General features: G+C 45.5%; 1 protein-coding gene across 2 annotated transcripts in view; it reads left to right on the plus strand.

Annotated features, from left to right (window-relative positions):
* Nucleotides 1–2208: 2208 nt before the first annotated feature.
* FAM83H (family with sequence similarity 83 member H) overlaps nt 2209–16934 on the plus strand; it is a 54075-nt gene continuing 39349 nt past the window's right edge. Inside the window, exon 1 of one of the 2 annotated variants that reach the window (XM_005311631.4) lies at nt 2209–2382. The gene's annotated coding sequence lies outside the window, so the exon portion shown is untranslated. Of the gene's footprint in view, nt 2479–16934 lie in introns of both variants that reach the window. The other variant, XM_042861246.2, reaches the window with a different exon arrangement.

Raw genomic sequence — 16934 nt, forward strand, 5'->3', positions numbered from 1 at the left:
CTTCACACAGTGCACAGTCAACTTGTGGAACTCCTTACCTGAGGCGGTTGTGAAGGCCAGGACTATAACAGCATTTAAAAGAGAACTGGATAAATTCACGGAGGTTAAGTCCATTAATGGCTATTAGCCAGGATGGGTAAGGAATGGTGTCCCTAGCCTCTGTCAGAGGGTGGAGATGGATGGCAGGAGAGACAATATTGGTCAGCATGAGAGGTCAATATTGATCATTACCTGTTAGGTTCACTCCCTCTGGGGCACCTGGCATTGGCCACTGTCGGTAGACAGGATACTGGGCTGGATGGACCTTTGGTCTGATCCAGTACGGCCGTTCTTATGTTCTTACTGGCTAGCTTAGACAGTTTCCTGCTCAGCAATATTGGCCTTTGGGAATCCCATTCTTAGACCACCACCTCTCATGCTGACCAATATTGTCTCCTTGTGTCCTTGTACTCCCCCATCCATCTGTATCCATCTCTTTCCCCTGGTCTTATACTTACATTGCAAACTCTCTGGGGCATGGACTGTCTTTTTGTTCTGTATTTGTACAGCACCTAGCACAATGGGGTCCTGGTCCATGACCAGGGCTCTTAGGCACTACATTAATAGGCTCCTAACTTTCCCCAAGCATTGTGTAAGGCACCTAACTCAGGGTTGTAAATTCCACTGGATGGCTGGTAGCCAAGTCCCCTTGTGAATCCTACCCTAAGCACCTAGACTCTTTCCCCCACTTACAATAGCTGGGATCTTGTCCTGTCTGTCTCTATGCAATTTGTAGTCCAGTTCAATGAGATTTTATTCATATGGCCAGCTCTATGAGTGCTGCTGTAAGAAAAGCGGCAGAGAACCCTCAGGTCTCTGTCAAGGTGTGTGTGTGTGTTTGGGGGGGGGAGGGTACAATCCCACAGAGGCTACACACTATGTGTGGACTATGATCCCTTGTGTCCATTTGTCAAAGCACTGCAAGCCTCTCCCCATCAGAGAGACTTCCCTGTGTTTGTCAGGAACTGGGTTACCAAGGTGAGTCAGCTCACAGCTTCACTCATTGGAGCGGCCTCCTGAGCCGCTCCCTCTGTTGCAGTCCTGGGCACCACCCTTTGCACAACCAGTCACAGCTGTTGCCAAGCTTAATAAGGTAGAAGATGAAAGACAAAATAACAGGCAGCTGCCCCACCCTCAATTGAGGGAAATCTCACTTTATTAACCCTTTGTGGTCTGGAAAATTTTGCCCAGCCACTTCCTTTCACCTAGACAGAAGCCACCTCCCTCACCTTAAATCCTCTACCCTGGAGCATGCTGCATTTTTCTTTTCAGCCTTTTTGTCATTCCCTGGCTCTGACTGGGGAGGTTGGGGGTATGCACACAGTTTGGGTGTGGGGTAACCCCTGTGGGATAATTATTAGTAGCACTACTGTCATGCTGAAGGCTCCAACCACTCGAATTGTGCTGTGCACTGCTCAAGTAGGTAGTGAGACATAGGTTCAGCCCCCAAACAGCTCGCACTCTGAGTGCCAATTTGTAAGCCAATAATCTCTAGGTAGTTGCAGTTTCTCAATGTGGTGAATTTCCAGGTCTCTCCATTGCAAAGGGGATACCAGCCCACAATGAGGCGGGATCAGGCCCTGGCAGCTGTGCTGGGTGCAGATAAAGGCAGCATTTTAGCTCTCTAAGTGGAATCTGGGTGGGTATTTATGACCCTTATTGTGTGGGGTTGATGTCACGGTTATTGTATCCTATTCTACTCACTGATTGCTTGGGCCTAGGAGGTGTCAAAGTGGCTATGGGCCCCTCAGGACTTGAACGTTTTTGTTGCAGCTTTGCCAACATGAGCCTATGTTAGAAATCATCTTTAGAACTAACCCGAATGGGTGGCCAGCTGCTGCTAAATACAAGCTATCCTGTCACCCCGTGGGGGACACTGGAACTGGTCAGACCTCGCTGTTAGTCATCTGCTGGGGGAAAGGGCTGGGAACACTCCCGAATGGAGCTGTGCAAGGCTCAGTCAGGGCATGTCTAAATCACTTTCTTTTCAGTCTGTGAAGTGTTGAATTTCAGAATCTCTGGGAGCCGCTGGGAGCTGTTTTTTCCCTTCCTGCAGGAGGAGACCTGAGCTCCAAGCTGGTGCGATAGGCTGCAGGGAAGGCAGGAAGGGAGAGGCAAACAGCCTGTGGCTCAGGAATGCACTGCCCTTATCTCGCTCTCTTGCAATCCTGGGGAATAACTCTCCAGAGTTTGTGCCTTGCTCGCTCGCTTACTCACCCTCTGTCCTGGGTGGAGCTTCACTCTGGCCTGTCTGAGGTGCCAGTGAATCAGGCTTCAGGCACGTCAGGGGGAGAGGCAGAGCCCAGAGCGAGACCCACCACCTGCGCTGGCTCACCTGGCAAGGTAGGAAAAGTTTAGGCTTCCTCAATTACTTACTCTGAGGGTCTCAGGGGACTCACTGGGGCTCTGGTCCTGGAGAGAGCAAGCCAAAGGCTGCAGGTGAGGGGGAGCTTGGGAACCAGGGACTCTCCCAGTTCGCAGTCGGGGTGCATTGCCTCAGGCGGTTTCTGCAGTGTCTAAGACAGCCATTCTTCCACAGTTTATGAAGTATTAATCTGGAGGGGGGAGCCCAGCAGTGGAGATAATCTCAGCAGGGGAAGATCCTAGCAGACTGGATGGGAGGGAAAGGGGATCGCAGCAGAGACTAACCAAAAACGCTTGTTGGGGGAAAGAGGGTCCCTGTAAAGACTGGGGGAGGGGGAGAGGGAGGGGTTGCAGAGGGATGCTGTTCTCATCTGTCTCAGCCCCTGGGGCAGGATTCTTCCTTACAGCTTTTTGTCAGGTCTCTGTCCAGTCTTCTTCTGAATGCCCCAAGGAAAGTAACTTTTCTGATTCCACCTGGGAGGGGATCCACAACCTGATAGAAGCTGCATGCATGTGACTCACTCCTCAGAGGGGCACCTGCAGCATATCTGTGTAAATTGAGGGGAAATGTTGCACTGGGAGGTTCTGGTCAGCGCATTAAGATGAAAAAGACTAACTGGGTTACAGGACTGGAAAGGGGAGGAGGCAAGGTGGGCAGGGACAAAGAAACAGTTGCTGCCACCCTCTGCTGCTTTGCCTGCCCTGGCCTCCCTCCATATGCCTGCACACACACATCATACACATGCAAAGAGACACGTACATGCACTCTTACTTGTTTTCCTCTGCAGATAGAAAACCCAGGGCTGCCTGGGGGGGGCAAGTGAGGCAATTTGCCCCAGGCCCTGTAGGGGCCCCCATGAGAGTTTTTCAGGGCCCCTGGAGCGGGGTCCTTTACTCACTCCGGGGGCCCCGGAAAACTCTTGTGGGGTCTGGGCCCCCGGAGCTTCTTCCGCTCCGGGTCTTCGGCGGCGAGGGGGTCCTTCTGCTCCGGGACCCGCTGCCGAAGTGCCCTGAAGATCCGCGGCGGGGGGTCCTTCCGCCTCGGGACCCGCTGCCGAAGTGCCGGGTCTCCGGCGGCAATTTGGTGGCAGGAAGACCCCGGGCCCCCTGAATCCTCTGGGCAGCCCTGAGAAAACCCTTATCTTTCCTGTGACAGAACTCGACTTTGTGTGTAGAGAGAGGGGAAGGCCCAGTGCTTAATTTGTAATGAAAGAGGGGCCAGGGCTCAAGCAGTTTTTCTACATTCATAACTGATACAGCAGGCCCAGAGGTGCTGGGCTCTGAACTGCCAGACCCAGAGGTGCCAGGGCTATGAACTGCCAAGTCTAGAGGTGCCAGAGCTCAGCCCTGGCACAAATTAAGCACTGGAAAGGCCTCATTTCCCAGGCACTCAGAAATGGTTCTGGTGAATGAAATGCAATTCAGCACTGGGCTGGCTTCAGACCAGGGCTCTCTGTATTGCTGGGGCAATCATGGAAATGGGGACTTGAAGGAAGAATAGTGTCTTTGGTGGCTTGATTTGGTTGGAGACACCTTGTTTATAAAGGTTGCACTCAGTTTCAGATGGAATACAGACAGTAGGACAATGGAACAGATGCCTCAGGAGGTTGTGGAAGCTTCTTCACTGGAGGTTTTCAAAAGGAGGCTGGTTAGCCAACTGTCTTGGATGGTTTAGACACAACAAATCTTGCATCTTGGCAGGGGGTTAGACTAGATGACCCCTTGTGCTCCCTTCTAACCTTATGGTTCTATGATTCTATGTGTGCATAGTATGTGATAAGAGGCAAAGAGCCTACTGGGCTGAAAAGCTGTAGCATACTTTAACTGGGGCTGTGAGGGGAGGGTTATAACACACTTTTACCCATCCAGCCATGGGCCCAAGATAGCGTATCTTCCTGGCTCAGGAGACACCTGCATTTGCCCCTATTTTCATGTGCTCAAAACATTCTAAACCAAAAATATCCTGCAGCTGTCCCTGGGACATTTCCAGCCCAAATGAGATATTTTGAACTTTTAGTAAAGTTACATTTGGCAAGTTTTTCACAGTCCCACTAAGGATGGGGAGTTTTACTAGTAAACTCCAACCCAGCTTGTAATGAAAACAGAGGCCCAAGACAACCCACTGAGGGGACACTGTAATCAGTTTTGTGGATTTGCCAGAATCTCCCCTCCCCAAATTAGGTTTCAGAGTAGCAGCCGTGTTAGTCTGTATCCGCAAAAAGAACAGGAGTACTTGTGGCACCTTAGAGACTAACAAATTTATTAGAGCATAAGCTTTCGTGGGCTACAGCCCACTTCTTCGGATGCATATAGAGTGGAACATATATTGAGGAGATATATATACACACATACAGAGAGCATGAACAGGTGGGAGTTGTCTTACCAACTCTGAGAGGCCAATTAAGTAAGAGAAAAAAACTTTTGAAGTGATAATCAAGATAGCCCAGTACAGACAGTTCCACTCTATATGCATCTGAAGAAGTGGGCTGTAGTCCACAAAAGCTTATGCTCCAATAAATTTGTTAGTCTCTAAGGTGCCACAAGTACTCCTGTTCTTCCTCCCCAAATTACACATTCTCTTGTTGTTTTCCCACCCTCTCTGTTACCCACCCTCCTGTGGCTCCCTGCTATGTACAAATCCAGTGTGAGGGTCTGACTCTGGCACTTCAAGCCCTCTGCTTGGGGCTGCCCTCTCCGTGTTTAACTTTCTGTACAGACCCTTCCCACACCCAATCTCCCTTCACTTTCGAGTCTGTCTTAATGTGCAGAAAATAATCAGTTCTAAACATCAGGCTTTGTCCAAGTGACTTTGTGCAGGTTGGATTTATCTATCCCTCATCCTGGTATCACAGTAGATTTTTTTTTTTTACTTTGTGAGATAGGCAGGGATGATTCATTGTCCCAGTAACCATTTAAAAGGGAAGCTTAGAACATGTGACTTTTACTTTTAAGTCTTCTACTTTTCTCCTTGCCTTACTCAGGTCTCAGAATCACCTAGATCAGGGATCGGCAACTTTTGGCACGTGGCCCGCCAGGGTAAGCTGGGCCAGTTTGTTTACCTGCTGTGTCCGCAGGGTCGGCCAATCGCGGGTCTCACTGGCCATGGTTCGCCGTCCCAGGCCAATGGGGGCTGCGGGAAGCAGCGCTGGCCGAGGAATGTGCTGGCTTACCCTGGCGAGCCGCATGCCAAAGGTTGCTGATCCCTGTCCTAGATGTTCCAACCATCTGGCTTGCCTTCAGTTCCCAAGAAGGGAATATGCCATGAGTCCCTCCTGAACAGAATGGGAAGGTAGTATTGAAAGGGGGTCCAGTAGGGTCACTCAGGTGTTGAGAAGGATCCCACATCACTGTCTTCCTGGGGTCTGTCTTGTGTCCAACTGTACCCAATACATTACTAATGTGGATGTTGGAGCTTGTTAGCCTGGTTCATGGGCTGAAGTGTGTATATGCACATACTAGGTATGATACAGGCAACTGAATGAAATTGAGAGATTAGGTGAATTAATACAGGAAAGTGAGTTCCTCACCCACTAACCATGACCTCAATGAGAGTGAAATTCCTTCTAGACTGATGCAGGCAGGTATCACTCATTTTTTCCACTGCATCATGCAGCACAGACGGTGACTGGCTCATGTGAAACCATTTTGTGCTAGGAATGGGACTGTATTTCAGTCAAATGCACTAACCTAGAGTGGCCAATACAGGCTGGTCAGATACCCAGAGAGGAGGTCTGGAGCAAGAGCCAATAACATAACACTGTCACAAGAAGGCACATGCCTTAATAGAATCATTGGACCTAGGGACCTCAAGAGGTCATCTAGTCCAGTCCCCTGCAAGAGCCTCCACTGTAGCCCAGGCAAAGTTGTTAACCCTCAGCTCAGACTCCATTTTTGCAGGCAGACAGAAACAGAGAGAGGTCAGCAGAAAGCACATAAAAAAGATTAGAGGGAAAGAATAATGGCTGTCAGGGCATGATGGAGACAACTGGTGGGGCTGTGAAGGTCCAATTGTGGCCCCAGACCAGTGTCCCAAGCAACAAGCCAGTCCCAAACTGTTCCTTCCTATGAAGGTGTCCATCCCCATGTCCTGGAAAATAGGTCCTATTTCTTCTCACTTGTGTAGGGGCAGGCACTTTGGGTCTCTGATGTGCTCCAGAGTCCTTTACAAGGAGTGTTGCAAAGCCTCATTGGAAGCAGCAATATGGCCAGTTCAAAGAATTCTGGGAAATGTTTGGGAACTAAAGGTGGTGGCTGAGACAACTTTCCCCTTCAAGAAGAAGTGATAAAAAGTGAGGCCTAGGTTGGAAGGAGCCTTTGTTGGTGGGAGATAAATCTTTAGTAAAAGAAGTCATTGTATCTAGAGCCAGGCCCTGGGAGGGCTGTGCCTAGATCCCAACTTTACGGGACTAGAAAACACTAGCAGCCCCTGAGTTGGAGAAGTCCTACCAGTCCATCATGCCCATCTTTGGGGGTGGGGGGAGGCAGAGCATGAGTATCCACTACAGAACATTTTCTAGTGTTCTTTGGTCTCATTTTAAATTTCCACAGCAATGAGCTGCCCCCTTAGTCAAACCAGGCAGGTTTAATTATTTAAATCTGTCTCCATAACTCAGATCTTCTGGCTCCTGCTTGTTTCTGTGGCTCTTCTGAACTCCCTTCAATTTGTCAGTGTCTGCCTGTCGTCGTGTCCAGAACTAAACATGATATTTCAGGTGCGAACACACCTGTGCCCTAGCAAGAGACTGTTTGCATGAAGCCTCTGGATATGCAGCTTCAAACTCACATTGGTCTGTTTGCTGCCACAGCCCATTGCGAACTCAGGTCTAAGTACTATGTTAACTGCATGTGTCCAGGCTGTACCTCCCTCTGCTTCCCTGCCAGATTTCTAACCCCTCTAGGTCCTTTTGAATTACATCTCTGTCCTCATTGGGATTTGAAAGTTCCTCCTTACTGAATAGATCTGGGCATTTCACTGGTACCTCAAAAATCCAACAAGTCAAGGAGTTTTTTGTGAAGTCGGTTCCTCTCCACATGCTATTTGTCTCTTATATGCTGAAAGGTTGGGGTTCTGAGAAAGGCAAGGTGCCTGAGCCCAAAAAGTTGTGTGCGAATGCAGGGCGGATGCTAGGAACAGGCAGAGATCACATGGAACCACCCCTTTTCCAGAGGGATTATTCCATGCACTGCTGCCTCACAGCCATTCTTTCCGCTGGTGCATGAAGCACCAGGAAGACCTCAATGTTTGGGAGTGTCTGAGGCAGACAAGCAGGTCTAGTCAGGGAGGGGCTCAGCTGAGAGAGAGGCAGACTGGGAACTAGCTGTGCAAGTGAAACACGTAACAACAAGCACCAGAGACACAGCACTAGGCACGGAAATAGCAGAGTGAGCCCGGAGCACTGAGTCTTCAGTGGGAGCTGACATCAGGCAGTAAACCAAACTTTGCACCCTCGATAATCTGTACGGTATTCCCTGATAACCAGAAACTTCTATGCTCAAACTCTGTTCACTATTTTTTTTAACATCATCTTAATAAAATTTTTAAATCTGTTCTTCTCAGTTTAATATCTGATATGTTCTTTATTTGAGAACTGTAAGTGAGAAAGGAATGACTCTGACCCACTTCTCCTTTTACTTAGAGCAGATTTACACTGGGATATAACACTGCAGTGACTTCAGGGGCCTCACTCCTGGGTCAGATGAGGGTTACAGAAAAATTGAGTCCTGTGCAGTTGCTCCTGATTCATAGACTTAAGGCCTGATGGACCCATTATTATTTATCTAATTTGACCTCTGTAAACACAGGCCAGAGAGTTTCACTTAATGATTCCTATATTGAGCCTATTACTCCTGGTTGAACTAGAACATTTATTTTAGAAAGGCATCCAGTAAGACTTCAAGTGACATAGAACCTACCATGTCCCTAGAAGTTGTTCCAACCATCCATTACCCTCCCTATTTTAAAAATGCACCTGATTTCTCATCTGAATGTATCTCGTTTCGGCTTTCTGTCCGAGAGAGTTCTGCCTTTGGTTGCTCAGATTAGAAAAGAAGCTCAGTCTAAGGCAGGCTTTCCAGACTAATCAGTATTGTGGCTCACACTGGGCTCGACGAGTGAGAAAAGAGTTGGGCTTAATGAAGTCACTCCCAGTTACCCCCACACATCCTCGTGTAGAACTGGGCCCCAGTCCAGAGGGAAACTTCACATAAGGCTCTTGGACTGAAAGGCCTCCTAAGGTACTAAGGGACACCTATGAACTATACTCCTTCAAAGGAGTGGGTTCAAAGGTCTTCAATGCTTCCCTCAGCTACCACATGGTAACAGTGGGCTCACGCTTGATCTTCTCCTCTTCCCCTTCCCCTGCTAGCCTCCTCTGGGTATGTAGAGAAGTGGAAAGGACACTGATTCCTGCACAGAGGTCCCCAGAGGCAGCAACTAGTCCAGCTTCTTTGGACAAGGCCAAGCTGAAGAGTGGGGATGATAGGCCTCTAGAGCTAATTGGAGAAGGTCGCAAGACCTGTGCACCTGATTCTGTTGCTCTACATAAGAACGGCCATACTGGGTCAGACCAATGCCAGCTGCCCCAGAGGGAATGAACAGAACAGGGAATCATCAAGTGACCCATCCCCTGTTGTCCACTCCCAGCTTCTGGCGCACATGGTGTTGCATCCCTACCCATCCTGGCTAATAGCCACTGATGAACCTATCCTCCATGAACGTATCTAGTTCTTCTTTGAACTCTGTTATAGTCTTGGCCTTCACACTATCATCTGGCAAAGAGTTCCACAGGTTGACTATGTGTTGTGTGAAAAGGTACTTCCTTTTGTTTGTTTAAAACCTGCTCCCTATTAATTTAATTTGGTGACCCCTAGTTCTTGTGTTATGTGAAGGAGTAAATAACATTTCCTTATTCACTTTCTTTACACCAGTCAAGATTGTATAGAACTCTGTCATATCCCCCCTTAATCATCTCTTTTCCAAGCTGAAAAGTCCCAGTCTTATTAATCTCTCTTCATATGGAAGCTGTTCCATACCCCTAATCATTTTTGTGGCTGTTCTCTGTCCCCTTTCCAATTGCAATAGATCTTTTTTGAGATGGGGAGTCCAAATCTGCACACAGCATTCAAGATGTGGAAGTACCATGGATTTACATAGTGGCATTCTGATATTTTCTGTCTTGTTATATATCCCTTTCCTAATGGTTCCGAACATTCTGTTCGCGTTTTTGACTGCCTTGGCACATTGAGCAGACGTTTTCAGAGAATTATCCAAAATTACTCCAAGATCTCTTTCTTGAATGATAACAGCTAATTTAGACCCCATCATTTTGTATGTATAGTTAGGACTGTGTTTTCCAATGTGCATTACTTTGCATTTATCCACATTGAATTTCATCTGCCATTTTGTTGCACAGTCACCCAGTTTATTGAGATCCCTTTGTAACTCTTCACAGTCAGCTTTTGACTTATCTTGAGTAATTTTATATCATATGCAAATTTTGCCACCTCATTATTTAACCCGTTTTCCAGATGATTTATGAATATGTTGAACCTAATTGGTCCCAGTATAGACCCCTGAGGGACACCACTATTTACCTCTCTCCATTCTGAAAACTGACCATTTATTCCTTATTTTTATGCCTTGTGCCTTACGTGGCCATTTGTAGCAATGCAGATGTAACTGTAAACCAGAGCATCACTCCAGTGTGTGTGTGAATTGGGTCTAGCAAGTACAACTCCAGCACTTGTATCAAGACTGAGGAACTCTAGAAAGACCTAGCCACGCTAGCTGACTTGGAAAGTAATGGCAGGTGAAATTCACAGTGGAAGAGGGGTTTTGGACTCCTCATACACATTGCTTCACAAGTGTCTCATCTTGACCCTTAACGCCCTTCATAATTTAGTCCCATCCTACTTAATATTTCTATTATCTTGCCATTGACCCTGCCCCCCCAACTCTGCTATGCCAGCAGTGCTAGTCATGCGCCTGCTAGTCCACTTGTCCCACCAGCACCTTTGTGTTTTCTCCCATGCTGCCCTTACACATGGAGAAAACTCCTTGTCCTCCTTCAAATCCCTTCTTAGAATTTACTTCTGCTGCTATGTCTGAAAAATACTTGTCCTACAAGAACTGGGGCTACTCCTACTATGCTAAACTTGCTCATAAGAACGGCCATACTGGGTCAGACCAAAGGTCCATCCAGCCCAGTATCCTGTCTGCCGACAGTGGCCAATGCTAGGTGCCCCAGAGGAAGTGAACCTAACAGGTAATGATCAAATGATCTCTCTCCTGCCATCATCTCCACCCTCTGACAAACAGAGGCTAGGGACACCATTCCTTAGCCATCCTGGCTAATAGCCATTAACGGACTTAACCTCCATAAATTTATCTAGTTCTCTTTTAAATCCTGTTATAGATCTAGCCTTCACAACCTCCTCAGGCAAGGAGTTCCACAGGTTGACTGTGCACTGTGTGAAGAAGAACTTCCTTTTATTTGTTTTAAACCTCCTGCCTATTAATTTCATTTGGTGACCCCTAGTTCTTGTATTATGGGAATAAGTAAATAACTTGTCCTTATCTACTTTCTCCATATCACTCATAATTTTATATACCTCTATCATATCCCCCTTTAGTCTCCTCTTTTCCAAGCTGAAAAGTCCTAGCCTCTTTAATCTCTCCTCATATGAGACCCATTCCAAACCCCTAATCATTTTAGTTGCTCTTTTCTGTACGCAGTATTCAAGATGTGGGCGTACCGTGGATTTATATAAGGGCAATAAGATATTCTCTGTCTTATTCTCTATCCCTTTTTGAATGATTCCTAACATCCTGTTTGCTTTTTTGACTGCCGCTGCACACCGCATGGATGTCTTCAGAGAACTAGCCATGATGACTCCAAGATCTTTTTCCTGATTTGTTGTAGCTAAATTAGCCCCCATCATATTGTATGTATAGTTGGGGTTATTTTTTCCAATGTGCATTACTTTACATTTATCCACATTAAATTTCATTTGCCATTTTGTTGCCCAATCACTTAGTTTTGTGAGATCTTTTTGAAGTTCTTCACAGTCTGCTTTGGTCTTAACTATCTTGAGCAGTTTAGTATCATCTGCAAACTTTGCCACCTCACTGTCAGGGGTGGCTCTATGGTTTTTGCCGCCCCAAGCACGGCAGTCAGGTGGCTTTCGGCGGCACGCCTGCAGGCAATCTGCTGGCCACACGGCTTTGGCGGCATGCCTGCGGAAGGTCCGCCGGTGCCACGCCTTCAGCGTCCCCCCTGCCGAATTACCGCCGAAGCCGCGGGACTGGCGGACCTCCTGCAGGCATGCCGCCGAAGGCAGCCTGACGGCCGCCCTCACAACAACCAGCACACCGCCCCCGCAGCTTGCCGCCCCAGGCACGCACTTGCTGCACTGGTGCCTGGAGCCGCCCCTGCTCACTGTTTACCCCTTTCTCCAGATCATTTATGAATTAGTTGAATAGGATTGGTCCTAGGACTGACCCTTGGGGAACACCACTAGTTACCCCTCTCCATTCTGAAAATTTACCATTTATTCCTACCCTTTGTTCCCTGTCTTTTAACCAGTTCTCAATCCATGAAAGGATCTTCCCTCTTATGCTATGACAACTTAAATTACGTAAGAGCCTTTGGTGAGGAACCTTGTCAAAGGCTTTCTGGAAATCTAAGTACACTATGTCCACTGGAACCCCCTTGTCCACATGTTTGTTGACCCCTTCAAAGAACGCTAATAGATTAGTAAGACATGATTTCCCTTTACAGAAACCATGGTGATTTTTGCCCAACAAGTTATGTTCTTTTATGTGTGTGACAATTTTATTTGTTACTATTGTTTCAACTAATTTGCTTGGTACTGACATTAGACTTACCGGTCTGTAATTGCCAGGATCACCTCTAGAGCCCTTTTTAAATATTGGCGTTACATTAGCTATCTTCCAGTCATTGGGTACAGAAGCTGATTTAAAGAACAGTTTACAAACCATATTTAATAGTTCTGCAATTTCACATTTGAGTTCTTTCAGAACTCTTGGGTGAATGCCATCTGGTCCCGTGACTTGTTACTGTTAAGTTTATCAATTAATTCCAAAACCTCCTCTAGTGACACTTCAATCTGTGACAATTCCTCAGATTTGTCACCTACAAAGAATGGCTCAGGTTTGGGAATCCCCCTAATATCCTCAGCCATGAAGACTGAAGCAAAGAATTCATCTTCCTGTTAACTTGGCCATAGCCCATTTCTCTCTTTCATCCATCCATTGTATCTTGTGGGACCTAGATTATGAGATCTCTCAGGCAGGAACGGACATTAATTGCTTGTACAGCACCTAGCACAATGAGATCCTGGATCCTTGATTAGATTCCCTAGATGTTACTGTAATACAAACTATAAACAAATAGTAACATTGCTGGCTTCCCATAGTTAAATTAGAAGTCGGGAAAATGACCTTGTCCGTGGGCATCAGGGCTCAAAGCAGTAAACAAAATGTTAGGAATAGTATGCTGCAGGTGTTATGCCTTTTATATAAATCAACAGGATATTCTTATCTGGGATACAGTGTTCAGTTCTGGTCACCCTATTTCAGAAAGGGTACAGCGAAAAAAAGAGGGTTCAGAGGCAGTTGAGGAGAATGATTAGAAGCTTGGAGAGACATCTGTCCACAAACAGATTGAAAAGATGAGGACTTTAGAAGAACCAGGAAGGCAAGAAGTTAACTGGTAAGGCTAAATACCAGGTTCAAGAGATTATTCAAGACAAAGAGAGGTCCTTCAGAATATGGAAGGTTAACCCTAATGAAGCCAATAGGCAATATGTAAGAAAGAAATTAGGAGGACTGAGATGGATTTTAAAGAGCATGTAACTAAAAGGGTTTATTTTATTTTTTTAACCTTTCCTCATAGGTCAGGTTTTCTAAACCTTTTATCATTTTGTGTTGTTCTCCTCTGGACTCTCTCCAGTTTATCCACATCTTTCCTAAAGTGTGGTACCCAGAACTGGACACAGTACTCCAGCCGAGGCCTCACCAGTGCCAAGTAGAATGGGATGATTACCTCTCGTGTCGTACATACAACACTCCTGTTAAATACACCCCAGAATGATTATTAGCTTTTTTCGCAACTGCATCACATTGTTGATTCCTTCAGTTTGTGATCCCGTGTAACCCCCAGATCCTTTTCAGCAGTACTACCACCTAGCCAGTTTCCCCCCATTGTTGCTGTCCATTTGATTTTTCCTTTCAGAGTGTAGTACTTTGCACTTGCCTTTAGAAAACTGGTCTGTAATCAACAAGATGAAATTCAATAATTTGCCAAGTTCATTTTGAATTTTAATCCTGTCCTTCAAAGTGCTTGCAACCCCTCCCAGCTTGATGTCATCTGCAAATTACTGTACTGGGGCCAATACTGTTCATAAATGATCTGGAAAAAAGGGGAAACAGTGAGGTGTCAAAGCTTGCAGATGATATGAAATTACTCAAGATTGGATTTAACTAAAATGACTGTGAGGAGTTAAAGGATCTCACTAAACTGGGTGACTGGGCAACAAAAAGCAGACGAAATTCAGTGTTTATAAAAAGAACAGGAGTACTTGTGGCACCTTAGAGAATAACAAATTTATTTGAGCATAAGCTTTCGTGGGCTACAGCCTACTTCTTCGGATGCGTAGAATGGGACATATATTGAGGAGATATATATACACATACAGAGAGCATGAAAAGGTGGGAGTTGTCTTACCAACTCTGAGAGGGCAATTAAGTAAGAGAAAAAAAACCTTTTGAAGTGATAATCAAGCTAGCCCAGTACAGACAGTTTGATAAGAAGTGTGAGAATACTTACATGGGGAGATAGATTCAATGTTTGTAATGGCTCAGCCATTCCCAGTCTCTATTCAAGCCTAAATTGATTGTATCTAGTTTGCATATCAATTCAAGCTCAGCAGTTTCTCATTGGAGTCTGTTTTTGAAGCTCTTCTGTTGCAAAATTGCCACCCGCAGGTCTGTAATTGAGTGACCAGAATCTATGATTCTATTCTATGACCAGGGAGGCTGAAGTGTTCCCCGACTGGTTTTTGAATGTTATGATTCCTGATGTCAGATTTGTGTCCATTAATTCTTTTGCGTAGAGACTGTCCGGTTTGGCCAATGTACATGGCAGAGGGGCATTGCGGGCACATGATGGCATATATCACATTGGTAGATGTGCAGGTGAACGAGCCCCTGATGGCATGGCTGATGTGATTAGGTCTTATGATGATGTCACTTGAATAGATATGTGGACAGAGTTGGCATCGGGCTTTGTTACAAGGATAGGTTCCTGGGTCAGTGTTTTTGCTCAGTAGTGTGCAGTCTGAAACCAGTGTTTGTAAATGTAAAGTAATGCACAGTGGAAAACAATGCCACCTATACATACAAAATGATGGGGTCTAAATTAGCTATTACCACTCAAGAAAGATCTTAGAGTCATTGTGGATTGTTCCCTGAAAAAATCCACTAAATGTGCAGATGCAGTCAAGAAAGTAAAAAGAATGTTAGGAACCATTGGGAAAGGAATAAATAATAAGACATGGACCATCATCATGCTATTATATAAATCTGTGATACACGCATATCTTGAATACTGTATGCAGTTCTGGTTGCCCCATCTCAAAAGAGATCTATTGCAATTGGAAAAGGTACAGAGAAAGGCCACAAAAATGATTAGAGGGATGGAACAGCTTCCATATGAGGAGAGATTAAAAAGACTGGGACTGTTCAGCTTAGAAAAGAAACAACTAATGGGGGAATATCATAGAGATTTATAAAATCATGAATGGTGTGGACAAAGTGAAAGGGTGTTACTTACCCCTTCACATAACCCAAGAACTAGGGGGTCACCAATGAAATTAATAGGCAACAGGTTTAAAAAAAACATAAGGAATTACTTCTTCACACAATGCATAGTCAACCTGAGGAACACATTGCCAGGGGATATTGTGAAGACCAAAAGTGTAACTGGGTTCAGAGAAGAATTAGATAAATTCATGGAGATTAGTCCATCAATGGCTATTAGCCAAGATGGTCAGGGATGCAACTCCATGGTCTAGGTGTTCCTAAATCTCTGAGCGCTAAAAGCTGGGACTGGATGCCAGGGGATGGAAGCATGTGGCACCAGCATGTGGAAGCATGGGGCACCAGCCCCTGTTGGAAGACAGGATACTGGACTAGATGGACCACTGTCTTACCCAGTATGGCCATCTTATCTCATGTAAATTTTATGAGCAGCTTCTCCACTTCATTGTGCAAGTCTTTAATGAAAATATTGAATAGTACTAGACCCAGAATTGAGCCCTGTGGGTCTCCACTAGATATACCCTTCCAGTTTGACAGTGAACCATTGATAATTACTCTTGGAATATGGTCTTTCCACCAGTTGTGCACCCCACCTTACAGTAATATCATCTAGGTGACAAATCCCTAATTTTCTTTTGAGAATGTCATGTGGCACTATGTCAACATCTTTACTAAAATCAAAATATATCACATCATCTGTTTCTACCATCCACTAGGCTAGTAATTGTCTAAGAAGGAAATTACGTTGGTTTGGTAAGATTTGTTCTTGATAAATCTATGCTGGCTAGTCTGTATAACCTTATCTTATGGGTGCTTACAAATTGATTGTTTAATAATTTATTCCAGTAGCTTTCCAGGTATTGAAGTTAGGCTGACTGGTCTATAATTCCCCAGATCCTATTTGTTCCCCTTTTTAAAGATAGGTACTATGTTTGCTCTTTTCTAGAACTCAGGGGCCTCACTCGCCCTGTATGAGTTCTCAAAGATAATTGCTAACAGTTTGGAGATTGTGCCAGCTATTTTTTAACCTTTCCTCATAGGTCAGGCTTTCTAAACCTTTTATCAGTTGTATTGCTTTCCTCTGGACTCTCTCTCCAATTTATCCACATCTTTCCTAAAGTGTAGTACCCAAAATTGGACACAGTACTCCAACTGAGGCCTCATCATTGCTGAGTAGAGCAGGACAGTTACCTCCTGTGTCTTACATATGACTTTAGTGAAGACTGAAGCAAAACAGGCATTAAACACTTCAGCCCTCTTGATGTCATCAGCTCTCCTTCCCTTTTATGTCCCTTGTTAGGCTAAGGCACAAAATGATTTACACCTTTCTGACTTTGTCCCTACATGCTTGTGTTAATCTTTTGTACGCTTCCTTAGCAATTTGTCCATATTACCACTTTTTGTAGGATTCCTTTTTGATTTTCAGGTAAAGAGCTCCTGACAGCACCATATTGGTCTCCTACTGTCTTTCCTTTGCACTGGGATAGTTTGAAGTTGTGCCTTTAATATTGGCTCCTTGAGAAATATAGGCCATAGAATTTCACCTAGTTACTCCTGCATTGAGACCAATAACTTGTTTGTCTAAAGCATGTCTTCAGGAAAGGCAAGATCTTGATTTTTAAGGCATCACGAGATGGAGAATCCACCACTTCCCTCTGGGGCACCTGGCATTGGCCACTGTTGGAAGACA

Source organism: Chrysemys picta, chromosome 2 (genome assembly GCF_011386835.1).
Source record: "Chrysemys picta bellii isolate R12L10 chromosome 2, ASM1138683v2, whole genome shotgun sequence".
NCBI classification, from domain to species: domain Eukaryota; kingdom Metazoa; phylum Chordata; order Testudines; family Emydidae; genus Chrysemys; species Chrysemys picta.